We start from the raw sequence: 20,825 nt of genomic DNA on the forward strand, positions 1-20,825 counted from the left end.
TATTAACTCCCCAAGTGTTGTTGACATCCTACAGAATGGCCTCACTTAGACCAACGACTGGTGTCAGAATCATGGCCTTAAGCTCAATGCCAAAAAATGTGCCATTATCTCCTTTGGGAAAAACCCAGTTCCCATGAATTACCACATTGATGGTAGTCCACTGAATGTAGAAGGCGTTATAAGAGATCTGGGAACACAGGTTGGCAGAAACCTCTCTTTTGATCACCACATTGCCACTGTGGTCAAATAGTCTTTCTATGTGGCACATCTCATTACTAAGGGTTTTGCATCCAGGAAGAAAGAAGTCATTGTCTCCCTCTACTCTTCCCTCATTAGGCCAGTCGAGTACAATGCCCCATTTGGCATGTACCCCACTAGACACCTGCAACAACTGGACAGGCCACAAATGTACCTCACAAAGAGGATCCTAGGCCTTAAACACTTGCCCTATAGGGACAGACTCAAAAAAACTCCAACTATTCTCTGTCTCATATCGCCTACTTAGAGGCGATCTCTATTTGACTTACAAAGCCATGTCTGACCCAGCTCTGTTAGAAATGCTACATCTAAGGAAATCCCAATCCCTCCGCACCACACAATCCAAAGACCTCAACCTCATTACACAATCAACAGAACATACTGGAGGGACAGGTTCATAACCCAGAGACTGCCCATGCTATGGAATAGACTTCCCATACATGTCAAGCAGAGCACCTCGCTGACCCTCTTCAAGAGAAATCTTGATGAGTGGATGGGAAATAGAAAATTCACTCCGGGGATCAACTTCAGTGGCTCTACTCAACAGAGGCACTGGGAACTAAGGTCAGGTGGCACGATGCCAGGGTTATCCTATGGCTAGGCTTGTAAAGGTGCCAGGGCCATTAGCCTAGTACACACCTATGAACCTATATCCTTATAGCAAAACTATAAGTGCATAAAGTGTCACGTCATGCATTAATATGCATTCACAGAGGATTTTAACTTGGGTAATGAAAATGAGGCCCATTAATATCACAGTGCAGTACACAATCCTTTCAAACTCACAGTGCAGATTAGCACAGCTGCACAACTAATATACACATATGAAACCACTGCTTCTAATAAGGTTTGCCAGCATGCATATTACAAATGAGTACCAGACTATGACACGTGATCTGACAGTTGCCCAAATGGTGGACATAATGTTATATTTATCCCCTATGTTGCTCAAGGACACAACAAACATGTTGCCTAGTACTGTATTAATGATATCATTGTCTAGCATACTTACCTTAAACACATGCCTTAATTGGAATGGAATGGGTACCCTCACTCTGGCTCTGCCTCTACAACAAGGCTGACACAGCTCCCACAGTTACTCCTACAGCTTGTTGTCCTCCAAAGTGTTCACACTCTCTGCCTATGCCCATTACCTGCAGTAGGTGCAGCCTGTAACATACGCATCTCTATGCAAAAGTAGCTGCTACAGACCTACCCTCTGCAATGACAGAGTCTCCTCACCCCAGTAATGTCCAGCACAACATATCAGAAAGGGTTTCTAATCTACATGAAAGGCTTATATCTTGTACAGTGGTTGCATGTCATTGTCTGATGATAGTGCAAATCAACTGTGTTGGCTGCAATTAGCATTTCAGAACCACAGATTGGTTAAGAGGCAATCACCTGCTAATGAGAAGCATGTTAAAAGGCAAACTTGCTGGCTATGGGGAACTATTCTATATGAGACTTTCTGCACACAGAACACACATTTGCAAAAACTTAAATATCACCATATATCAACAGAGAAGTTTTGCACTCCAGCAGGTGTATAGCCTTTTTGTTTAAAACAGGATGCAGATGGTTGAATATACTTACAGGGAATAAGGATTACAGCATTAAGCCTTTCTTAGAACTGTGATAATAACATGTCATTATCTCCAGATTTGTTACACCTACAGGGGACATACAATACATCAAGGGTGGAATGTTTTTTTGTCAATGTGGCACACTGGTCTTGTGGGACTGTCCCTTTACTGTGGTTGTAATAGCACACTGCTAGTTCTTTGACACTGATGTTTTGACATATTATCAGGGGTGTTACCCCTAGGGGACACACTACAATAGACTCCAGTGTTAGGAATGGCGCATATTGGAATAGCTGACTATTGCTAGTATCTTAGTTGTATCCACACACTTAGAATGTTTGCATACTGTGGAATATGACATGTGCGATCAAGCAGTGGATACTGCCAGCCATTCTGTTCTTGATGTATCTCTGAATAGTTTACTTTCACCTATGTGATCCTGACATGTGTTCCCATTCTGCTGCCTTTCAAGAAACATCTACCGCCACATACATTTCACAGATGCGGAGAATGATATTGTACTTGAAGGGCTCTGACAACACCATGAACTCCTACTGTCCAGGGGAGGGAAAACAGGGAACAGGGGGCAACATTGTGGGATGACCTTGTCGTGACTTGAATCCCACAGGTCATCAGAGCATGACAGATGAGCAGGTTCAACATCGAGCAATGGACATGATCAATGCTGCATGCAGTAGAGCAGCAGATGCAGCCAGGGATCATGGTGTCACCAATGGAGGGCCTGCAGCAGACCAACCACTCTCAGCCACTGAGGAATTCCTGTTGAACCTAGGCACACACAACAGCTCCCAGGCATCCATCACACCATACATTGTGGATGTCAGTGCCACAGTTTCCATGGTAGGGAAACATGCAGGTAAGCTTAGTTTGATTACCATTGCAATACTGTAGCATTCATCATGTCAGGGTGTACATACTCTTACATGGGTGTCAGCTCTGTATTCTTTGGGGGAGTTAACTGCAGTTTGACTATCATGCTCAGATTGACCAATATAACAATTAACACAGTAGCTACTGTAAATGTGAGATATATCGACATATTACCTTGTTGTGGTGCAACATGCAGTGGTACTTTTCACAGGTCTGTCAGGTATCATACAAGGCTGTGGTCCTGCTCCTGGTAAGCACAACACTGTTTTGTTATGGATGTAGGTTTACAGCAATGTATTTCCTAAAATGTCATCCCAGGTCAGCATGATTGCCAACTGCACATATATTTTTCGACTGTACACATGTTAGAGTCATATGTATGCCTTGTACATGTGACCACACTGATAGATGTGACAGTATTGTCAGGACATTACAGATTGCCATATGTGTCAACTGTGCAGAGTTTTCACAAATGTCAACAGTTTATCTCATTGTTCCTGATGAAATTCCTGTGTAAAGAGCTTTTATTTATGAGAAACTACAGCTGCTTGTGGGAAAAGTAATGTCCTCTTGTCCTACTATATGAGGTTTGGGTTTCAACAGATCTGTAATAATGTCAACAGTGTATAGGGCTGTACATATATTGCAACACAGGACTGCAGAGCATAATAATGTAGGTTTTAATGTACTGCTTTTTCCTTTCTTATCACAGGTGACCGGGAGGGGGGGGGGGTTGGTCTCTGCCCCCTACACATCCTGAAGCCAGTGTCTCTTCATACTCTGATGATGATGGTGGCCACAGTGAGGGACAGATGAGTGTTTCAGGGGCTGAATCTGTCCCAGAGGTTGACATCACTCTTCTGCCCTCATTGTCACTGCACACAGTCAGTATGCCTACACATACCCAGTCCCCGGTGGCCACAGATATTGGACAGCCAGAGGGTGGGGACATTGAACAGGAAAGTGTGGCAACTATGGCTGCAGTGAGTGTAGACACTGGCCGTAACCAGACAGCTGGCAAGGTTTCACATGGGTGAATTGATAGAGGTGCTCTTAAAATGCCTGCTGTCCTTCCACCACCTGTTGCAGGTGTCACATCATGGTTCACTTGGCTTATGTTTTAGGCCATCATGGAGGCACAGGCACATTTGAAAGGAACTCCAGATGTATGCTCAGGGTTTTGGATGTAGCACAGTCTGACATCCATGACTGCCTCCACCACATTGGTGACACCCTGGATGGGTTCACTGATGCAGTGGTAGTAAGGTGGGTTAAGACAGTGTTTGTCTTGGAATGCACAGTGTCTGTGCTGAAACATGTGGTTGGAATTGAGTGTTGGCCTCATGGATGTAAGTCAATAACCTCATCTGCTGAGAGTCCACGTGGCCATGCACAATCACGCTCCTGTAGTGTCAGTACATCCAGTGCTACAGAGGGAGTGTGCTGTCCACACCATGATGTGGCAGTTTATGGGCTCATGGTCCTGGGCATTCCCATGGAGGACATGGTCCCAGCAGAAAGCAGTCACCACCAGATATTAGCACCGCTTTTGACCTTGGGCATGAAGGTGCCAGTGCAACTCCTGGCAGAGACAGGTCCCGTGTTTGGGGCTGGAGACTAACTGTCAGCTGTACCATGCACAGTTCAAAGCTGTCCAACATACACACATGTAGGGATAGCACTGAGATTGACTGTGTATACATGCACACACACACACACACACACACACACACACACACACACACACACACACACACACACACACACACACACTCACACACCACTGTCAAACGCAGGTCACCTGCAGAGACACATGGCACAGTTCCATGGTCCATCTTGCCTGCTTCCTTTCTGACTCACATACATGCTGTCAACCGTTTGGGTCAGCCTAGGTCTCCTGCACCCCCACACAACAGCCTGTGCAATTGATGATATCTGTATCACATCCCTGTCATCCTCATCGTTGATGCAGGGGAAATAAATCTATGTGTCTAATGCACAAGGTGACTATATAAGTTAATATGTACTTGTGTAATGCATTGTTGTTTTGCCATGCCACTTGTAGTGGTTAATGACAGATACTGTATGCTAACATTTTTAATGAGTAAACCACATAATTTTGTGTACCTTATGTTGTATGCTGTTGTAATGGCTATATACTTACACAATGAAAGGTGTGTCATGGACCTGTTTATGTTTCTGTTATATGACTCTGTTGGGGACACCTATGGATACACAGTGGCAATAAAGCCAAAGATCTCACAGCACAGGATAGAATGTCAGCACAGACGAAATATGTCTTCAGCAAAGTACAGCACTATAGGTCCATGGATCCATAGGTCCATGTATGTATAACAGACTAACAAGGACATTGGCATCATTCAGCCTTTTCATGCATCCCTAATCTGTGAAAAGATCTGATACCCTTGATAAGTGTCACCAGGGTTTTGAAAGCTAACACATCTACAAGCTGTGGTGCTGGAGATGACCCATCTACAAATTGCCTGCATCCAGTACAGATATTTGTCAAACAACAGCTATGATTGTCTTGCTCTGCATTCCATTGGGTAACCTAAACATGATGTGTGCCACAGCAGATGTATGCTTCACATGCATGGAGGGCCTGTTACATATAGGGTGTACTGTCTGTGTTACATACCTGTCTCTCCAGCATGTACTATTTATACCACAGTGATGGTGTAGGTGTGTAGAACAGATAAGACATGTGTTAGCCCTGTCATAAACATCCCCTCCAAAGCATTTATGAGACAGACTACACATGTACGGTCTTGACATGGACTCCATAGGACATGTTATCTGCAATGTGTATTGCTACACCATGGAACCTGTGTGGCTACTACTGTTGTAAAATATGCCTGTGTAGTGACATAGCGAGAGTGCCATTGTACATAATGATAGGTGTGATGAGTGCACCATTCAGTATAGCAATGACAGTCTGGGAGTTACATCACAGACCTTTCTATTTAAGTTGTACAGCACTGAATGCATCCCCACATCTTACCGACCAGTGAAAGTCAAAGGCTACACACAGAGTTGCTCCACATCATGAAAGGCTCTGAGCAGTACACAGACTGTCTGTTCATCCACATAGCTGTTCCACATCATGAAAGGCTCTGTAGGTTTCACATACCCTTTTCCAGGTAGATGCCTTGATTAGCAACCTGTGCGCTCAGTTGGCTTTTCCATGTGTTATACCATCTGTTCCAGGGTTGGCGGTATGTCACTAGGGAACTGACAAGAGGGGGATTAGTAGCACTGCTGTAGCACCACAATATAGTGTACAATGTCCATTGACATAGATGTCAAGTCTTGCTGTAACAATCAGCACACTGGTGGTGAGCCATTGTAGGTGACAATTTCACAGCTAGTCATGCATCCTGCCCTTCAGCAGATAACTGGTGGATATCCGCATGACATGGTTGTGAGGTCAACTGCAACAGACTGGCCACCTTTGGCCAATGTGTGCCCACCTTCCACATGTCCTAATCATGTCATACTGTACAGTTATATACCTGAAACACATGTCTATGTTCCCATATTATGTCACACAACAACCAGTATGCTGTCTAGTTGCTTGACAGGCATTGTACGCTTGCAAGATCAATGTAATGTCAACAAGGTTGAACAAGTCTACTATGCATTAACAGGCATCCACATCTTCACTGCAAGGTGTGCCTACAAACATTGTATATCAGGCTGTCAACCCCAAGGGTATGGCAACTTGACCCTGCCTTTGCAGGGCCTGCTGCTGAGATGTTGGGAGTGTTCCCACCTCTCTAGTCCTATGGCACACAAACACAAAGTGTGACAGATATGACTGCATTTCAAATCTTGCTGCTAAGGTGTCTCCAACAGCATTCATTACATATGGCAATGAGCATTATGCCAACATCCACAGCTCACATCCTGCTCCACCTACACCTACATCACACACACCTTCATGTGTGCAGCTCCTTACTAGACACACTGCCAAACAGACACCTCAGAAGATCCTGCCTCTGGAGTGCTCAGTACACATAATACTGCATGCACCACTCTCTCACTGGTCAAACACCAGAGGCAAAACACAAAATCACACTTCTTAGTCAGAGGTGATTACATCATGAGACACATTGATGTCTGTGTTGTTGCTTGTACCACTCTAACATAGATCACAAGTAGATGGGGTAGTTTGTTTAGATGCTTTAATACATAGAAACACATCAGGATGGATAGCAGCATTATAAAATATAAACAAACTGGTTAACAGACAGACCTTACATACATATATGCTTGCATCTCAACAGTTTACTACAAAATGGCAGTCTAGATTGCACGTGGTCAGTATTTATACACTTGTGCAGGCCCTTGCATAGTTTCTTAAAAATACATGCACACACATTGATCAGCTTCCTCCTTCTTAAAAAGATTGCCCTTTGTAAAAACAATATTAGAGTTAGACATGCAAATTCAAAGGGGATCCAATGCCTGTCAGCCTGGGATGACATGCTCAACAAGCCATGATGCTTCGCTAGGGACGGCTTGCACCTGTCACCCCTGGGCTTTCAGATATTGGCAAAGGCTCTTGCTACCCCCATAGTGCCTTTTTTAGGCAAGGCTCAAAAGACAAACCCACCTCCATAGGTATCACAAGGGATAAGAAACTAAGAGTAATGCTACTCAACGCCAGAAGTCTAAACCTCAAGATGCACGCACTTGAAACTCTCCTTAGCATGGAGAACATCAATATCTGTGCAGTAACAGAAACCTGGTTCAAGGCTCTCGAGAGCACCCCAGCACTACCAGGTTATACCTCATACCATGCTTTTTGGCCCCAAAACTTGGACCGAACCACAAAAGGAGGGGGAGTATCAATATTCGTCAAAGATACCCACACCTCCAGGTTGGTGGCACAGCACGAAGCATCAGAGACTATCCATGTGAAACTAACAGTGGGTAAAACTGCCTTCCAGTTTATAGCCTGCTACAGACCACCCTCCCAAACCCAGGAACCCCACTCAGCCTTCTTGAGAACACTGGAAAATATGAAGGTCTCTCCAAACACCATTATATTGGGTGACTTCAACTACCCAAACATAGACTGGGAGCATTACTCTAGCTCCAACACCCTAGCCCAAAGGTTCCTAGAATTTATAAACTCAAATGCTATGGAACAACTTGTTACCACTCCCACAAGAGGGGAAAACATACTGGACCTGATCATCACCAACATGGGGACTCTATGCTCCAGACCAGAAGTGTATCCCTCACTGGTAAGATCAGACCATAAACTAATCTCACTGGATATTCACATCCCGACCCCACCTCCTGCCCAGAAAACCACAGTGAAAAACTTCTCTAAAGCAAATTTCACACTCCTCAAAACCGAGGTGGAATCCTTCATAGCCCCCAGGCCTATGGAAAATACGGCCCAGACCGCAGAATCCTTTATAAATGCATTCTATGAACACCTTCAGGAATGCATGGATCATGCAATCCCAAATAAAACCAAGAACCAATTACCCCAGCCATAAACAAACTATACAATAGAAGGAGGAAGCTACTAAATGATAGAGCAAATCCCAAAAAGGGAAGGCATCTCTGATCAGTATTAGCAAAAAACTACGGGCACTCATAAAATCGTTTAAGGCCAGCTTCGAGAGAAAAATTGCACAGGATACTAAGGATAGTCACAAGGCTTTCTTTAGTTATGTTAGGAACCTGGGTGGGAATTCCCAGATATGCTCAGAATTAGTCCAAAATGACAAAAAATACACCGAACCCACAGACATTGCCAACATCCTAGCTGACAGGTTCAGCGCAAACTCCCCACCAAAAGGGCAAATATCTGTCCCAGCAGAGTGCTGCCCCCCTGACATCTCAGATGCTCAGGTAAGAGCCACCCTCTCCAAAGCAAAAACACAGCATCAATGGGACCAGACGGTGTCCCGGGCTGCGTCCTACATGAACTCCAAGAAGAGCTAAACCCAAACATAAAACTACTGTTCAATCTCAGCCTTACTACAGGATATGTACCCAAAGAGTGGTGTACAGCAACAGTGGTCCCTCTCCACAAAGGTGGTGCCTTAACGGATCCTGGAAACTATCGCCCCATAAGCCTGACTAGCTTGGTCTGCAAAGCTATGGAAAGGATCATCATGGACCTCATAAATAAAGATATTGGGGACCTACAGACACTGGATCCTACCCAGTTCGGCTTTGTTAAGGGCAAATCCTGCCTCTTAAACCTGGTTGATTTCTTTGAAACAGTCACCAAGGCCATTGATGAGGGGAAGGTGGTCCAAACAGCCTACCTGGACCTCGCAAAAGCCTTCAATACAATACCCCACTCGGGCATTATAGATAAGCTCACCAGCTTAAATATAAACCCCTATGTCACTAGATGGGTTGCAAACTGGCTCAAGGACAGAACCCACATGGTTAGAATTGCTGGAGCCATGTCAGACTCCAAACCAGTTACAAGTGGCGTCCCACAAGGCTCAGTCCTGGGACCTCTCTTGTTCGGTATATATTTCGGAGGTACAGGCCAACACAGAAGGACTGTGGCTGACCAAGTTCGCAGATGACTGCAAACTGGGCCATAATCGACTCTCCAGCCGACACAAGCATCCTCCAAAAGGGCCTCATAGAAACAGACAACTGGTGCCAGAGCCATGGCCTCAAGCTAAACGCCAAAAAGTGTATAGTCATCCCCTTTGGCAAAAACAAAGTGCCCACAAATTACCACATAGGTGGTAATCCATTAATTACAGAAGAAGTAATTAGGGACCTGGGGACCCAAGTTGATAGCAGTCTCTCATTTGACAACCACGTGGCCAAAGTGATTAGAAAAACATTTTATATAGCCCACCTAATCATGAAGGGATTCACATCTTGATCAGGGGAGGTCATCGTGCCTCTTTACTCATCCCTCATCAGGCCCATAATTGAGTACAATGCCCCTTTTGGGATGTACCTTACCAGACACCTGCAGCGACTGGAAAGACCCCAAAAGTACCTCACCAAGAGGATCAAAGGGCTCAAACAGATGCCATATGCTGCCTGGTTAAAGAAACTCCAACTCTACTCAGTGGCATACCGCCTGTTCAGGGGCGATCTCTGCCTGACATATAAAGCCATGTCCAACCCGGAATTAATGGACATGCTGCACCTCAGAAAATCCAAATCCCATCGAGCTACGCGCTCGAGAGACTTGAACCTCAGCACTGAAATAAATCGGACATGCTGGCGGGACAGATTCATAACCCAGAGGCTCCCTTCACTCTGGAATAAAATCCCAGTCCAGGTTAGGCAGAGTCCCTCATTGACTCTCTTCAAGAGGAATCTTGATGAGTGGATGGGAAATCGTAGGTTTAACCTGGGTATCACTTCTGTGTCACTGTTAGATAGAGGCACAGTATACTAACCTCGAAAAAGGGCATAGCAAAATTCATTTAAAATGTGTGGCGAAAGCCAAACACATTCTGGCTAGGCTTATAAATGCCCTAGGGCAGATAGCCTAGTATGAACCTATGAAACTATTACTATAAACATTAGAAACAAAACACAATGTTCATCTCCAAGTTGCCATGTATCTGCTACAGGGTTTAGAGATATGACCAAATCTCATAACATAACAATCTGGACCAAATTTAGAAATGGAGACAGTCTTTGGTATACAACTTATATCAGGAACTGCTGGATTCGTCACAAGAATGGGAATGTACTCTGGAACTTCCTTAGGAAATGGAACACGGAACAACTCACTCTGAGATAAAGAGTCTTTCTCACACGATATGTGCTGTGGCATAGGCTTGAACACCGGTCTCAAATGTTTCCGATTCCACCTAAACTCTGCTTCTTGTGATTCCACAATGTGTGATCTCAGCTTTGAACAAATATTCTTCACAACACCAATCCGATCGTAACTTTGGATGTTTGCATCCTTACCACTTCTTGTAATGGATTGAGCAGTTTGCTGGTTTTATCATAGTAGGACTTCTGGGTTAAGTGCTTCTTCAACAGATTGGCTTTCACTGACCTGTTGTTCTTGACATATGGAACCAACAATTTACTGATTGGTAATGTGGTTCGGATTTGTCTTGACAGAAGTCTCTGAGTAGGTGAACCAAGATGTTTATCACAAGGAACATTTCTGAGATTCAAGATATTCAGGAAAACATCACTATTATCTCATTTTGACTTCTCTAATAACTGTTTTGCACTTTGAACTGCATGTTCTGCCAAACCATTTGACTGTGGGTACTCAGGGCTACTCGTGACACGAGTAAAGTCCTATTCTTCAGCAAATCTTTTGAACTGTTGGCTTGTAAACTGCGTTCCATTGTCAGAAATAACTTTGTGCAAATTACAATGTACTGCAAAATTATGCTTTATCTTAGTAATGACAGTACTGGATGCTAGGTTAGGAAGTAGGTCAATCTTGAACGAGTTGGAGTAAGAGTCTACTAACACCAAATAATGTTGACCATTCCACTTGAGAATGTGAGTGGCTACTGTTGACCAAGGTAGTTCCAGAATCTGGTTTAATTGAAGTGGTTCCTTCTGTTGATGTGGCTTTGTGCTATTACACACAGAACAAGATGAAAGTGCTCTCTCAATATCTTATGACATAGAAGGCCAAAATACTAGACCTCTCGACTTTCTTTTGGTAGAGATGGTACCTGGGTACTCTTGTTGCAAGGACTTTGGAACAATTACTTTTAGACCTTTCATAGTGATACCATTGTCAGACAAAATCTCATCTCTTTATGGAAAATAAGGTTGCACTTCTTGAGGTAAACTAGATTGCTTTGATGGCTGTCCTTGATTGATAAAGTGGTTGAGCCTCTGTAAAACTGGATCTGTGGCTGTGGGATCTCCCAACTGATCAAGATGTGTGGAAGAAAAATTTCTCACTTCCATGACTTCAAAATCAAGGTACTCATTCTCATGCTGTTCTGTGGTGTTTCTGGGTGATCTGGATATTGTATCAGCAAGATAAAGAAATTTGTCTTTCTTGTAGTCAAGAGTGAAATTATACTTTTCCAATCTCAACATCATGTGTTGCAGCCTGGCTGGAGCTGAATGCACAGGCTTTCTTAAGATAATGACTAGAGGTTGGTGGTCTGTTTCGATCTAGATAGGTCTACCATAAACATAATCATGGGACTTCGAACATGCAAACACAATTGCCAAAAGTTCTTTCTTGATCTGGGCACACTGCATATCAGTTTTGGTAAAAGTTCCTGATGCATAGGCAACAGGTTGACTCTCTTGTAGAATGACTGTACCAAGACCAAATTTTGAAGCATCACAGGAATGAGTAACTGGCTTGTGAACATCATAGTATCTGAGGGTTGGTGGACTAGCAATTCTCTGTTTCAGGACTTCAAATGCTCTCTGATGTTGCTCTAACCAAGACTAGGATACATCTTTACATGTCAGCTCTCTGAGTGGTGCTGATAGTTGGCTCAAGTCTGGAATGAACTTGCCTAGATAGTTAACTATGCCAAGAAAATGTTGTAGGGCTTGCACATTGTCTAGAGCTGGCATCTCAAGAATGGCTGCTAGCTTAGAAGGGTCTGGTCGTAAGCCTGAAATGATAAATAAATGACCAACTTAAGTAACTTCTTGTAGCCTGAATTTGCATTTCTGTGAATTGAGCTTAAGATTTATTTGACATGCTCTGTCTAGAACTTTTCTGAGGTTTCTCTCATGCTCTGCTTCATCATGACCCCCTACTAGTATGCCGTCAAGTATAATAGCACAAGGATACCCAGAAAAAAATGCACATTGAAAGACTTCACTTACAGAATTTATCCTAAATGGCTTTTTCAAAAATCTGTACCTGCCAAATGGAGTACTTAACGTAGTGAGTAATGATGATTTCTTGTCAAGCTAAATTTGCCAAAATGTACTCTTTGCATCTAAGACAGAAAACATTTGGCATCAAGGCTGCGACTTCTTAGACTGTGCACATTGGATGATGAGGTTTATTAGCACTTTGTTCAAATCTCGTGGATCAATACATATTCTTATGTCATCTGAGCTTGAGCTTTTCTTATGAGCTACCACCATGGAAGATACCCATTCAGTTGGTTCTACAACTGGACAAATCACACCTTGCTGCGTCATTTTATTTAGCTCAGCTTTGACTCTGTCCTGCATGGCTGGAACATTTTGTGCTGGTCTGATAACTGGACTGACATCTGGATCAAATTTCATGGCGTACACAGCTGGAAGCTTCCCTAATTTGTCTTCAAAAAGATCAGCATAGGTAGAAAAAAATGTACTGGGTGAAATTATATATTTCATAAAAGAATGTGGGCCTTTTGATTTACAAAACCTTTTTAAATAATTCCATTTATTGCATTTGTGGCATTGCTGACCAAAAGCTAAGCATTTTCCCTTTCCTTTTAGATTCATGATTTCCACCACAATTACAACAGCTGGCAATGAAACTAGGTTGGGGCCCGTGCTTTGAGTTTGTTGACTCACTCTTATGCTTCACTGAGACCGTGCGAACTCTGGAATTTGACAGAAAGCACTGGGGTTTACCAGTGAGTGAGTGCTGCAGGGGCTAAAGATGCTGCCATGTGCTTGGGCCTGTTTCCTTTAACTATGTGCTGCATACTATCAACATGAGCTTTGTCACTGTGTCTTCTAGAGTTATTCTCATTCATAAGTATATTTGTTTGCTTTTCTGTGAGATCATATATCTGACAAATCTCAATGGCCTTATTCAAAGTTAAATCACTGTCATGAAGCAAAATCTTTCCAACAGCATCATCTTTAATACTATGCACAAGTCTGTCTTTTATCAACTCCTCCCTTAAATCACCAAATCTGCATGTTTTAGCTTTGTTTCTCAAGTAAGTTATATATGTTGCAAAAGTTTCCCCAGGTTTTTGACCCCTTTTGTAAAATAAGTGCCTATCCATTGTAACATTTGTCTGGGGGTTACACATTTCTCTAAATTTATGTTTTAAGCACTCAGGGTCCTCCCTTGCTCAGCCTGTACAGCAATATGACAGTTTCCCCCCACTCCTGTATAGATAGGTGCATACACAAATGAACGTTCCCTTTCTATGGCTTCTGACCCAGCTACATTAAATAGAGTAAATGCCTTTGTACAGTCATTTTTATCAGAAAATGCAGCCTGTATGAAAATGTCGTACTCTTGCTTAAACACTCTCCGGTTCTGTGCAATATTACTGTCAAACACAAGTGGACTGGGTTTTCGAAATCTATCTGCCGTGCCCACAAAGTATGTACAAACACACTGAAAATATGGCCCTTGTAATTATGACTAAACAAACTGTTCTGTGAGCTTGTAATAACATTCAAATGCACAATAAACTCTTCAAAATACTATACTGTACGAAATATGCTCTGTAATGGCTGTATTCTGTGAAATAACTTTACTGTAACACTGCACAAATATCTGAAAACTTTATACACTTCTGATAACTCGGATATCTTTGATTAATATGAAAAATATGGATTCACTAGGCATGTATTGAAAATGTGGCCATTTCCCCTTATTTTATTCATTTCATGCTATTCAGACTTTATTTTAAACATTTTCTGTAGTAATTCAAATAATTTATCAGTATCAGACATATCAGTTTATGTGAATATCATTTAGAATGTTCTGTATGCCTCATTTCATAAAAACAGTGCTGAGCAAGTTTAATACCTGAAATTTGTTTCTAAGGATGGATAGCAGCATCACAAAATATAAACAAACTGGTTAACAGACAGACCTTACATACACACATGCTTACATCTCAACAGTTTACTACAAAATGGCAGGCTAGCTTGCATGTGCTCAGTATTTATACATTTGTCCAAGCCCTTGGGTAGCTTCTTAAAAATACATGCACACACATTGATCTACATGTGTCAAGTGACTACATATGGAAAAGATCACAAATAGCTGTCTGTGGGTTGACACAATAGGCCTTACCACAATGACGCAAATCAAGGAATATCAGTTAACATAATGTTAACATCATAGTTCCTGCAGGTGTGTACAACTAGGGACATACGTCACCAGCCTGTATGCAGACACATGCATGTGTTTAGCCAGTCTGAGTCTCTTGTGGGTTTACGCATAGCTTTCGGCTACAGTTGACTCTCACCTAGGATGATGGCTCCATACACATGGAAATTGATGGAAGTCAATAATTGTCTTAGCACGTGGTGTCATTGTTAGGGGATCTACTACATGTCTGCCTGGGATGCCTTGCTCAACAGACATCAATGCTTCACCAGTAATGGTTTCATCTCTCACCCCTGAGTTGTGGAGTACCAGCCAAGGCTACTGCTACCCCCACAATGCATCTTAGATGTACTGTTCAGGGAAAAGTTGGCAATGAGAACACCATCTTTATACAACATCATGGTTATGCTGCTACACAATGGGTACGGGAACACTGAACCCTACTCTGTGAAATGTGTCCCCACCCTGTATTATGCAGACATGTGTGCAGTCAAGGACATCTGGTTCAAGGCACTACTACAGCCATACCAGACTACACATCCATCCGCATCTTCACTCCTGAAATGACAGTGTTCAAGGTAATGCAAGTGCCATTCAATACTGGGAGGGCACATAATCAAACAATAGCCTGCTACAGGAACAGCTCCATGAATCCAGACACCCATTGTGCATATTTGTATGTACATGTGTCTATCAAGATATATCATTATACCATGGTGTGGGGTGGCATTAAGTGACCACCAACTGTGTTGCTTAGTCGTGCTGCAGCTCACTTGCCCAAAAGTTAGTCTACACCCTTAACTATAATGCCCTGAAGCAGTGCTGTGACATCCCCCCAAGGGGAACCAATGTATTTCATCATGTGTTTACCAATATGGGTGACCACTGCAGCCCCCCAATATGAGGTCTTCCCTGGTGGGATATGACCACAGATCAGTCTCATTAAAACTAACAGCACTGTTCCCCCCTTGCCAACAATACAGACATATATTTCAACAAAGCCATTTATTACCTCCTGTGGAATGGTTTACATAGCTTTACTGCACCTCCCCCTCTGATGGGACATGCAAGCATGCAGAGCTCTACGCCCATGCATTATGGCAGCAGCAGCATTACAACTGCATGAACTTGGCTGTACCTGACAGGAGGAACACAGGCTCCTCATGGCACAGCAAAGCTGCCTGATGAACAAATGCCATTATCAGGCTGTACAATAAGAGGTGGACATTGTTGTGTGACAGTTGGGGGTGAGGGTACTCCCCTAAAATGGAGGCACAACCTCTTCAGCTAAAACAACCACATATTGTTGTTGTGATATTGTGTAGACACACTAAGTGACAAAATTAGCCACCCACACAAAGCAGAACCGCAACGCAAAGTGTAGTTACATGTGTAACCTCAGAGGACAGCCCCAGAGTGTTGGTGAACTCATACAAAATGATGCCACATATAATGGGTCTGTACTCATAGCTAACCTGTAGTCTGACAGGTTCTGCATCAACTTCACTCCCTTGTCCCCACCACACGTGACACATGGCATTCCTACAACCTGTCCCATAACTTCTATATCTACAGAACAGGTCATAAATGTCCTCTCTATGGAGGATTCACAGCATCTATTGGACATGCTAACATCTCAGCTGCATCCTACATGGGATCTGTCAAGGATTACTAACACCACTGGGAACACTTTGCAATCATACTGAAACCACTGGCTGCAATCCGGCTGACTGGAAAATGAGTGTGAGAAAGTGTGAGACAGTGAGAAAGTGTTTTGTATCCTGGGATTTTCCTCTTTTCTGCAACAGTTTCTTCCTTCTGTTATATAGTTTGTTTATAGCAGGGGACCACCAGATTGGCTTCCTTTTTTTGGAGAAGAGCACATTGGTTCTATTTGGGATGGCACGATTCATGCACGAGTGGATGTGCTCGTACAGTGCCTTAGTGTAGGATTCTGCAGTCAAACTTTCAGATCCCGTCTGCATGGGTGCATGAAGTTTGTCACTTCTGACTTCAGTAGCATGAAGTTGGCTTTAGAGAACTTTTTTAAGGAGGTTTCCTTACTGGGGGGTGGGGCTTGGATGTGGATGTCAAGGGTGATTTGATTATGGTTAGACCTGACCAATGAGAGGGTGACCACTGGTGTGGAGTATCTATCTCCCATGTTGGTAATGACCAAATCTAGGATATTGGACCCCTGGTGGGACAATGGATTAGTTGATCCAAGGCGTTGGAATTTATGAATTCCAAGAACTGTTGGGAAAATGAGTTTTCCCAGTTAATGGCAGGGAAGTTGAAATCACCCAGTATTAGGGTGTTTGGTTGCATCTTAATATTTTCCAGTATGTTTAGAAAGGTGTACTGAGAATCTTGGGGCATGATGGGGGATCTGTAGCTAGCTACAATTTGGATTTCAGGCTTACCTAGTGTTAGTTGCACCTGGAGAATTTCAGATGCATTGTGTTGAGCAACTAGCCTGGAGGTGTGAATATCCTTGGTGAATATGGACACTCCTCCACCTTTAGTGTTTCAGTCTTGGTTTTGTGGCCGAAAAGCGTGGTAAGAGTTGTAGCCTGGTATTGCAGGGGTGCTCTCTGGAGCCTTGAACCAGGTCTCAGTTACTGCACAGATATCAATGTTCTCCATTTTTAGGAGTGCCTCGAGAGAGTGCATTTTGAGGTTTAGACTTCTAGCATTGAGTAGCATTACCTTCAGCTTTTTAATGCTTGTATCTGTTACGGTGGTGGTTTTATCCTTTGAACCTTGCCTATAAAAGGCACTATAGGGGTAGCAAGAGCTTTAGCCAGTAACCTGAATCCCAGGGGTGACAGGTGCAGACAATCTCTGGCAAAGTATCGTTGTTTGTCGATCATGTCTTCCCAAGCAGACAGATACTGGATCCCCTTTGAATGACACCAGAAGCTTAGCCAATTGTTGAAGTCAATCACTTTGTCCTAATACTGTGGTATCATTTAAATTGATTTTTTTGTGTTGCATTGAATAATATCTAGCTGGAAGTTGTGGCTTTGTTTTTTCAGTTAATGCTTGTTAGAATTTAGTGCTTGTTAGAATTCCTGCATAGCCAGTGATAAGTGGGGGTAGATCACTTCATTGATATTCAGTTTCTGCCTTATATAAGTGGTACACTTTGGATTATTTTCTGCCTAATCTCCGAGCTTTGGCCAGCTAAGACATACATGCAATCAACTGGACATATAAGTGAATTTAAGTAAATCTTTATCTGCACTTTTTTCAAATAATACAGCATTTAAATTGATTTATTTGTGTTGCATTGAATACTATTTAGATGGAAGCTGTGGCTCTGTTTTTTCAGTTAATGCTTGTTAGAATTTAGTGCTTGTTAGAATTCCTGCATAGCCTGTGATAAGTTGGAGTAGTTCACTTCATTGATATTCGGTTTCTGCCTTATATAAGTGGTACATTTTGGATTATTTTCTGCTTAAACTCTGAGCTTTGGCCAGCTAAGACCTTCATGCAATCAACTGGACATATAAGTGAATTTAAGTAAATCTTTATCTGCACTTTTTTCAAATAATACATAGGTTCATAGGTACATAGGTTGATATGAGGCTATCGGCCCTAGGGCCTATACAAGCCTAGCCATAACAATTCCCTGGATATGTCTTCCCAAAATATTTACTTCTCTGGACCCCTGTCTAGCAGGGTGACTGACATGATCCCCGAGATGAATTTCCTATCTCCCATCCAATCATCAAAGTTCCTTTTGAAGAGGGCCAATGAGGCGCTCTGCTTGACATGCATTGGCAGTCTATTCCAGAGTATGGGGAGTCTCTGGATCAGGAACCTATCCCTCCAGCATGTTTTGTTCATTGTGATGACAAGGTTTAGATCCCTGGAGCATGTGGCTCTGAGGGATTGGGATTTCTTTAAGTGGAGCATGTCCAACATTTCAGGGTTTGACATGGCCTTGTATGTTAAGCAGAGATCACCTCTGAGTAGACGATATGCCACAGAGTATAGCTGGAGTTTTTTTAGATAGTCAGCATATGGCATCTGCTTTAGGCCTGTGATTCTTTTAGTGAGGCATTTCTCTGGCCTTTCCAGCTGTTGCAGATGTCTTGTGAGGTACGTACCAAATGGGGCATTATACTCTATAATGGGTCTAATGAGGGATAAGTACAGTGGGACAATGACCTCCTTTTTTCTGGATGAAAAGCCCTTAGTGATGAGGTGTGCCACATAGAAGGATTTCCTGACTGTTGTGGCGATGTGGTTATCAAAAGTGAGACCACTGTCCACCTGTGTCCCTATGTCTCTCATCACACTTTCGATGTTTAGTGTACTGCCACCTATGTGGTAATTCATGAGTACATGTTTTTTTGCAAAGGGGATAACTATACATTTCTTGGCATTAAGCTTGAGCCCATGGCTCTGGCACCAGGCATCTGTTTCTGTAAGGCCCTTTTGTAGAATATCCACATCATTTGGGGATTCAATAATGGCTCCCAGTTTGCAGTCATCTGCAAACTTTGTTAGCCAGAGTCCCTTAGTGTTGGCCTGTACTTCAGAGAAGTAGATGCCAAACAAGAGTGGTCCCAGGATTGAACCCTGAGGTACTCCACTTTTCACTTGTCTGGAGCTGGATTTGGAGTCGGCTACTTTTACAGTCTGGGTTCTGTCAGTAAGCCAGTTGGCAACCCATCGAGTGACGTAGGGATTTTTGCCGAGCTTAGTAAGTTTATCTATGATTCCAGTGTGGGGGATGGTGTCAAAGGCCTTGGCGAGGTCCAGATAGGCTGTGTGGACCACCTTACCCTCGTCCACAGCTCTGGAGACTGATTCTAAGAAGTCAATCAGATTCAGGAGACAAGATCGGCCCTTCACAAATCCAAACTGGGTGGGGTCCAGTGTTTGAAGGTTGCCAATGTCTTTGTTTATAAGTTCCATGATAATGCGTTCCATACTTTTGCAGATCAGGCTTGTGAGACTGATGGGACGGTAGTTCCCGGGATCCAAGGCAGATCCCCCCTTGTGGAGTGGGATAACTGTAGCTGTGCGTCACTCAATGGGCACGAAGGCTGAGGTGAGGCTATGATTAAACATGACACTTAGGTGAGGTGCCAGTTCATTTTGTAGTTCATGTGGTACATGGCCTGGGATATCATCTGGTCCCATGGATGCTGTATTCTTATCATTGGAGAGTGTGGTTTCTACCTGTGTGGCCGTGCTTACCGGAATTTGGCAATCATTTGGTATTGAGATGGGCTCTTTAGTGGGTGAGAGGGGGGTGAAGTTGGCACTAAATCGATCTGCCAGGATATTGGCAATATCCTTGGGATCAGTATATTTAATGCCATTCTGTTGTAGCTCAGAGCAGATCTGAGCATTGCCATTTAGATTCTTGACATAACTATAGAATGCCTTGTGGTTGTCTTTGGAATCTTTGGCAATTTTATTTTTGTAACTAGCTTTTGAGGATTTTATGAGGGATCTCAGCTTCTTACTGAGGCTGGTGAGAAAGTTTTTTGCATCCTGGGATTTTCCTCTTTTCTGCAACAGTTTCTTCCTTGTTATATAGTTTGTTTGTAACAGGGGACCACCAGATTGGCTTCCTTTTTTTGGAGAACAGCACCTTGGTTCTATTTGGGATGGCACGATTCATGCACGAGTGAATGTGCTCGTACAGTGCCTTAGTGTAGGATTCTGCAGTCAAACTTTCAGATCCCGTCTGCATGAGTGTCATGAAGTTTGTCACTTCTGACTTCAGTAGCATGAAGTTGGCTTTGGAGAACTGTTTTAAGGAGGTTTCCTTACTGGGGGTGGGGCTGGGATGTGGATGTCAAGGGTGATTTGATTATGGTCAGACCTGACCAGTGAGGGGTCACTACTGGTGTGGAGTATCTATCTCCCATGTTGGTAATGACCAAAGCTAGGATATTGGGGCCCCTGGTAGGACAATGGATTAGTTGATCCAGGGCGTTGGAATTTAAGAATTCCAAGAACTGTTGGGAAAAGGAGTTGGTACCCGAGTAGTTTTCCCAGTTAATGGCAGTGTAGTTGAAATCACCCAGTATTAGGGTGTTTGGTTGCATGTTAATATT

Source organism: Protopterus annectens, chromosome 2.part2 (genome assembly GCF_019279795.1).
Source record: "Protopterus annectens isolate FY-2018-M chromosome 2.part2, PAN1.0, whole genome shotgun sequence".
NCBI lineage: Eukaryota > Metazoa > Chordata > Ceratodontiformes > Protopteridae > Protopterus > Protopterus annectens.